Genomic DNA, 8,079 nt, shown 5'->3' with positions numbered 1-8,079 from the left:
AAGGAAGAAAGAGAGAGAAAGGAAGGAAGGAAGGAAGGAAGGAAGGAAGGAAGGAAGGAAGGAAGGAAGGAAGGAAGGAAGGAAGGAAGGAAAGCCAAGCAGGGAAGGGTTTTAAAGAAAGGGAATGATTAAAAGTGACACAAATGCCTCTGATAATGAAGGAAGATGAGAACTAAGAAAAAACCATTAGCTTGTCAACATGGATATCACTGTTAATCTTTGAGTGCATACAAGCCTCTTGAACTTGCTTCAGGAAATGCTAGGAGAAGTACAGGCAGAAAATGTAGCCCACCATTGTGAAGATTTTTGCTATGATAGGGAGCAGAGAAATCAGGTAGTACCACCTAGAAGGGCATGTGCAGTCAAGTTAAGAGTTTGGGTTTTTTAATTTAATTTTATTTTAGAGACAGGATCTCACTCTGTTGCCCAGGCTAGAATGCAGTGGCACCATCATGGCTAACTGCAGCCTCCGCCTCCCAGGCTCAAGCAATCCCCCCACTCAGCCTCCTGAGTAGCTGGGACTGCAGGCACAAGCCGCCATGCCTGGCTAATTTTTAAAAATTTGTTATACAGACAGGGTCTCCCAATGTTGCTCAGGCTGGTCTTGAACTCCTAAAATCAAGCGATTCTCCCACCTTGGCTTCCCAAAGTGCTGGGATTACAGGTATGAGCCACTGTGCCTGGCAGGGGTTTATTTTTAAAGACCAAAATGATCCAGTCAGAGAGGAAACTATGATACAGATAAGACACATAACTTCCAGAAAGATGCTCTTAGAAGATAAGATCCATTTTATAGGTGGAATTATCTTTAGATAGGAACAAAGATTATCTATTTAATGTAATAGAAGGGAAGACAAGATGCAGGGCATAGAGGAAAGTGTGTGTATTTGGTGATGGAAGCTTGAGGAAGTTCCTTCTAATTATCTCTATTTTCTTAGTAAAATGAAGAGCAAAGTCGTTATAGTGAGAATAAATGGCAAAGCGCTGTAGGTTCGAAGAGAAAAGAAGGGTATAAAATAGTTGTTTAGGAGAATAAGAGATGAAAGTGAATATTCAAAGGCAGCGAAATTCCCTGGCAACAGTGAAGGCCCACTTGAGGTTGACAATTAGGAATTGAAGTAAATCTGTTAGCGTAACTGTTTTTTTTTTTCAGCCATTTTCAACAGATCAGAAACAAGAGGGAATAGGTGGAAGCTGGGATTTAACTAAGAAAAAGTAAATTTGATGGTGGAAGAGAAGGACAAGGGAATTGGGATTATATAAGGTAATGGTTATCATGTTGGACTATTGAATCTTAATTGAGGATAGAGGTAAATGCAGATATAAGAAAGTGAGAAATAGATGCTAAGGTCAATAGATACATGTTCATTGTGTGACTTGAAAATGATCAGAATAAGATGGAGACGTGAGGTAGTGGTGGGAGTATTTGACATCTGAAATTGACATTATGAAAGGGGGTGCAGTGATTGATAATAGTAAGGTCTAGAGTGCAACCATAAAAGCAGGTAGCTGGAGTGATGCAGAGGACAAGATGATGGCAGGAGAGAACACCAAGAGCCTGAGAAGCTAGATTATTGTTAGGATCTTTTCAATGATAATGAAGTCACCAAGAATTAGGAGAAGAATGCTGTTGGGGAGATGACAGTGGGTAGGGCATGAGAATCTTCAAGGAATAATGCAAAGTGACTACGAAGTCTGTAGATGATTGGACATATGGAGAAGTGAGGTGACCCATGACTGAACTTCAGAGGAAGCAAAGATGTTTAGGGAGAAAGAAAGGAGGATAAGCTGAAACTGGCAGTGACTATTCATAGCTGCAAAAAGATCAGGTTTCATTTAGAATAGAGAGACGAAGGTGATGTAGAGACTACTTCAAGGCTATAGGAAATTTTGCTAATGACCCACAGTGAACTCCAAGGAACGCGCTGAAAGAGTGTATTGTGGGAAAGGGTGTGAGATTGGTTCATGGACAGAGCTGTACAAGAATGTGATTTACAACAATGAGTGGTGAATTGGGGCTTCTTTCGGTGACTAAGATGGCCTGAGTGTATATAGTTTTCACTTGCTGAAAAATTTCCAAGATAATTTATTGGGTTTTGATTATAGAATAAATGGGAGAACATGGATTGTGAATATGCTAAAGCAGTTTTAGTAGTTTATCGCCATGACCAGTAGATGGTATTGTTGGCCCAAGATAGTTTGGTTGCTGTTTACTGTTCAGCACAGAGTGGAAAAGGGAAGGAAAGGAGGTTACAGGTGGACTATGAGAGAAGGCAGTGTGTCTTCCACTTGGTAAAATGTAAAGGATACTGGTAGACTTAGGAGATATCCTTATCTGAACTAGTCACTCTTACACAAAATTAATGTTTGATAGAATGGACAAACAAGCATGAATTGTTAGAAAGGACTGGGACTTTTAACAAATCTTGAGCATAGAGTTATAGAAATATATAAAGTGCAAATAACAGATTTTAAAAGCACATAGATATATCTAAAAGGAAAAAATCAGTATGTCAAAGAGATATCTGTACTCCCATGGTAGTTGCAGTACTATTCACAATAGCCAAGATATGGAATCAACCTAACTGTGCATCAGAGGATGAATGGATAAAGAAACTGTGGTATATATACACAGTAGAATATTATTCAGCCTTAAAAAAGAGTGAAATCCTGTCATTTGCAGTAACGTGGATGAAATTGGAGGACATTGTGTTAAGTGAAATAAGCCAGGCACAGAGAGACAACTATCTCATGTTCTGATTCATACATAGGAACTTAAAAAACGTAGATCTCATGGAGGGAGAGAGTAGAATGGCAGTTATCAGAGTTGGGGAAGGGTAAGTGGGAGGATGAGGATGGAGAAAGGTTGGTAAATGTGTACAAAAATACAGTCAGATAGAAGAAATATGTTCTAGTGTTCAATAGCACAGTAGGGTGACTAGAGTTAATAATATTTTGTATATTTCAAAATAGCTAGACCAGAAGATTTGGAATGTTTCCAACAGAAAGAAATGATAAATGTTTAAAGTGATGAGTATCCCAATTACCTTGATTTGATCATTACACATTGTATGCATGTATCAAAATATCACATGCATCCCATAAAGTGTACACTTATTGTATCATAAAAAGCACACACAGAGAAACAGAAGAAAACTACAAGAACTTGCAACTCACTTGAGACAGTTCAGGATGCCGAACCAATGAGATTTCTCTTGTTTTGCCTTTGGGAAAACCATGTGTGCTAACTCTGGGAGACAAATGCATGAGGAGTCACTGGCTGAGTTCTGATATTGATCTGAAAGCACATACTCTGAAAAAGGCAAATTTAGTTTTTGTTATAAAAACAAACAAGCACATAAAAACCTACACTCTCTCTTCTCTCTTCTCCTGCTTGCTTTGGGAATTCAGAACACAGAGCTTCGAAAGCCAGAGGCACTGTGACTTCCTTTTCAGAAAAAGGAGAGGCTGAAAGAGGCTGATGCTGGGCAGAGTCTATGAGCTTTGCATATTCATATCCCTCAGTTGTTCAACATTAGAAAATTCAGGTAATGAGCATGTGAACACTCCAGCAGCCTTTGTATGGCTTGGGGGTTTTCTATTCTCATGTTCTCTGTATAGAATTGACTGTGTCAAATCAGGAGGTCCCTACCCCCACGCCCAGATTGAATCAGCACTTGAACATTGAAGTTTTTAACATCACCCTCAAGATTTTTAAGGGCTTGTCAAAAGAATCTTCATAGTCTCTAGCCATGAATAAAAATGAATTCAGATATCATCCCTATCTCACATTTTATTTCATGTGATTAATTTAATTCATTGAGTTAAATGATATGGGCTGTTAAGTGGTTGCTGGTAATAAGCAGAATTTTTAAATTATTTTTAGGAAAACATACCAACTCTATTCTGACATACTAGTTTTACATAAATGGTTGAAACTTTTTCTTAATGTTAGCACAGTTACACCTTGATTAAACAATCCTCTAGGGTAGGGATGTCCAATCTTTTGGCTTCCCTGGGCCACACTGGAAGAAGAAGAATTGTCCTGGGCTACATGCAGAATACGCTAACACTAATGATAGCTGATGAGCCAGAAAAAAGTGGCAAAAAAATCTCAAAATGTTTTAAGAAAGTTTATGAATTTGTGTTGAACTGCATTCAAAGCTGTCCTGAGTCATGGGTTGGACAAGGTTGATCTAGGGTCAAAAATGATATCAGACACATTAAGAAAAAAATCTGCAACTATCACATGAAGTTGATCTGTTTGGTATTTATTTGAAGATTCAAAGTACCTTATGATCATCTCTGCCCACATCTCCTATTTGGCTAAATACAGTTGAAAGTTAATACTAGCCCTGGAAAAACTTAATGTTTTTAAAGTTTCTTTTGGACACATAGCCCTGGCTAGATATCTGAGTGCCAGGTTATTATTTTAAAATTTGTAAATGATTCAAAGGCTAGAGTTTATAAGCTTAACCTGAGAAACTTTCCAGTGAGAATTGCTATTTCTTATCTTCATTGAGAATTTTTTTTTTTAAAAAAAGAAAGACCAGAAATCTCTACTTCTTCAGCTATTAGGGTAGACAGTAGGCCTTGAGCTTCTTCTTACTTAAGGGTGATTCATTCTAGAGTAACAAATGACAGAAATCTTCAGCATTCTGTTATAATAAGACTTTTTCTCTCTGAGCAACTTATTGTTTTCAAAGGCTGCTTTTAGGTGACAGTGGCTCCCACTGCCAACCAAAGGCACCCCTAATTCTTAGCAGCTGTTCCTATAACAGCTTCTGTTTGGAAGCCACTCAGAGCAGTGTTTATCACAGTGTGCAAAATCATCTGTGATACTTACGAAAAATTCCTGGACCTCACCCCAAACCTAATGAATTAGAATCTCTAGGGTGGGTTGAAAATCTGCATTTTACAAGTTCAGAGTTGAATTCTGCTTGCACCTCTTATTGTCTGCTAGTGTGTAGCTGTGCTCCTAAAAGAGCTTTTAAACAGAACTACTTTAAATGTTCACAGAGTTGCACCGGAGCGGGAGAACAGCATGAAATCCCATTATGTCACAATCCTAGTTATTTGTTTGAGAAATCGTGAACAGGCTCAGCAGAGACATTTTTTTGATGACCAAGTGTGTCTTTTACTACTTCCTCAAAAACCCTACCCACAACCCTCTTTACCCCTCTTATTCTCAGCATGTTACCTTGCAACCTACCTCATCAAGAAAATAGAGGTGATCATCAGTAGTGCTTCTCTATGATCACTGCATTTCTGGATTTCCTGAAAATCTTTCCTGGCATCCATTTTATCAATAATTGTGTGAGCTTCTAACTCCTTGGAATAATTCATTTCTGCTTGAAATTTCTGTATTATTTTCACTGATACAGGCTGCTTCCAATTCTTTTTATTACAATGATAAAAAACAATTTAAAGACTCAATCTAGACTTGATGTCCAAAAATGTGTTTTCCAGAATCACATATTTGTTACTTGACACATTAATTGGATATATATATAATAAGCATCTTAGTCTAAACATAGTCAAAATTGATTTTTCCTCCCAGGTCACCTTTTCCTGCAACCTTTACCAGCTCTATTTAAGATATCACCTTTCTCCACTTGCTCAGGCCAATCACTTTGGTGGCATCTTTAACTCTCTTACTTTTCTCATAACCCACATTCAGTCTATCTGCAAAATCTGGCAGCTCTACCTTTAAAATATATCTAGAAGGAGACCACTTCTCACCATCTGCTCTATTCCTTCTCTGGCCCAAGCCACTCAGCTCCCATCTAGATTAGTGTACTAGCCTTGCTCTCTTCTGCCTGCACCCTCTGCAATCTATTCTCAGCACAATAGCCAGAGTCATCCTGAAAACCTTAAGGCAAGTAATGTCATTTATCTTCTCAAAACCTTCCAGTGGCTTCTTCCTTACTAAGGCTAAAAGACAAGTTGATAACTCTTGCCTTTAAGTTCCTATATGATCTGGCCTCTTTACCTCTCTAACTTTCATCACTTAACTCTCTCTCTTGTTCTCTCTGCACCAGTCACACTGGCTTCCTTCCTAGTCCTAGAATATGCAATTTATGCTGACAACTTCTTTGCTTCCTCACTTTGCTATCCTCCCTTTCCTTCAAAAAGTGTCTTCTTTTTGAGGCATTGCCTGGCCACCTTACTTGAAATTCCAATTTCTTCAACCCCTGATATCTTATATATGCCTACTTTACTTTTTCTTTTTGGCACTTGAGATTATTGTCCATTCCATATATTTTAATTATTTGCATATTTATTCAGTCTCCCCTTCCAGAAGATCCAGGAACACTGGATATTTGTTTTGTTTAATACTATGCCCCCAGCACCTAGGATAATGTCTGATGTGCAATAGGTGCTCAATATGTATTTGGAGATATTAAGTGATTCTTTTGGAAATGTTAACAGAGATAATTTCTATTGAAGTTGGTGCTGGTTTCTGGGGAAAACATCATGAAAGCAAGAGAATAAAAGTATTTCCTGCATTTACAGCATTTGGATGATTTACTTCAATTAAGAAATATCTATTGAGGGCATGGGTTGCTGGGATATAGAGTGATGAATAGATAAAATCATGCTTTCATAAAGCTAAATGTTAGAGTGAAACTAGGTCTTTGGTTCTAGTGGGAGGAGCTAATGACAAATAAATAAAGACAGTATATAATGCATCACATGTGGGTAAGTGCTGTGGGGAAAAAAAAAAAGGATAAAGGGGAAACTAGTCATAGCATAGATGTGCAATTTTAAATTGAGGACCAGGGAAGGCCTCTCAGAGGAGGTGACAGTTGAACAGAGACCTGAGTGAAGTGAGGGAGGAAATCAAGTGGATATTTTCAGGGGGAAATGTTCCAGACAGAGAAACTATGAGTACAAAGGCCCTGAGGCAAGAGTATGCCTGGAGTATGGGAGGAGCCATAACAGGGCTAGGGAGGCTGGAGCATAGTGAGCCTGGGGTGGAGGTGGAGGGGTCACAGGGAAAGCCAAGGGGTATCTGGGGCTCAGGTCAGTTGAGTTCTTGCAGACCAGGGTAAAGCTTTTGGAAAAAGTGAGCTGGAGAGCCATTGGAGGGTTTCTAGCAGAAGAGAGTGATGATCTGACTTGCATTTTAGAAAGATCACTCAGGCTTCTAGGTGGACAATAGACTGGGAAAGCCAAGTTAGTTAGGAAGCCAATGGCTGTCATCTTTGATGGAGCTGATGGTATCCAAGGAAGTGGTACAAAGCAATAAGGTTTTGCAAATATTTTGAAGGTGGTGACAATGGAATTTAAGATTAGATGTGGAATGTGATGGAAAGCACTTAAGACACTCCAACATTTGGGGCCTGACTAGCTAGTAGACTGGAGTTGCCACTTTGTAAGAAAGGGCAGGTTTTGGTGGGAAGGGCATAGCTCAAATAAATAAATAGTTATTTTTTAGATGTTAAGTTTGAGATTCTATTAGATATCCAAGTGAAGAGTTTCAGTATCCAGTTGGGTATATAAATCTGGAGCCTGGGGGAGAGACAGGGGCTGAAGATGCAAATTTGGGGGACCTCAGTAGATAGTATTTAAAGCCATAAGGTTGGATGACATTTTCAGAGGATAAATGGCAAAGATAGCTGAAGAGATTTCAAAGAGCTAGCTAAGGGCCTGAAACTCACCTTCATGGAAGAATTAGTTCAGTGATATTGAGATGATGTGACAATGAACCAAGAGCAAAAATCTTTAAAGACTGATGAAGAGTGATCTGGGAGTCCTTGGTGACTGCAACAGGGATGCGTGCATGGTGGGTAGAATTCACAAAAGCATGAGATTTGAAGGAGTTGAGAGGTTTAGGGAAGAGGTGAAAGCATGTCCTGAAAGTGGCAAGGAAGGGCATAGAGAATAGCTATGACTTCTGTGCCCAGTTTTAGGAGACAAAAAGAGTCACCACCTGAGGGAACTGTAGGGAAAGTAGTGTCCCCAGGGGAAAGCCGGGTTAGAGTTCCAGCAAGATGAGATTGAGGCTATGGGGGATTTTTGTTGATGACAGATGTGAGTTCCAGAGCGAACAGAGAGGGGGACCCTGCTGACAGG

This window comes from Piliocolobus tephrosceles, chromosome 3 (genome assembly GCF_002776525.5).
Source record: "Piliocolobus tephrosceles isolate RC106 chromosome 3, ASM277652v3, whole genome shotgun sequence".
Classification (NCBI taxonomy): Eukaryota; Metazoa; Chordata; class Mammalia; order Primates; family Cercopithecidae; genus Piliocolobus; species Piliocolobus tephrosceles.
The sequence above is the reverse complement of the archived record's forward strand: the minus strand, read 5'-3'. Positions refer to the sequence as shown.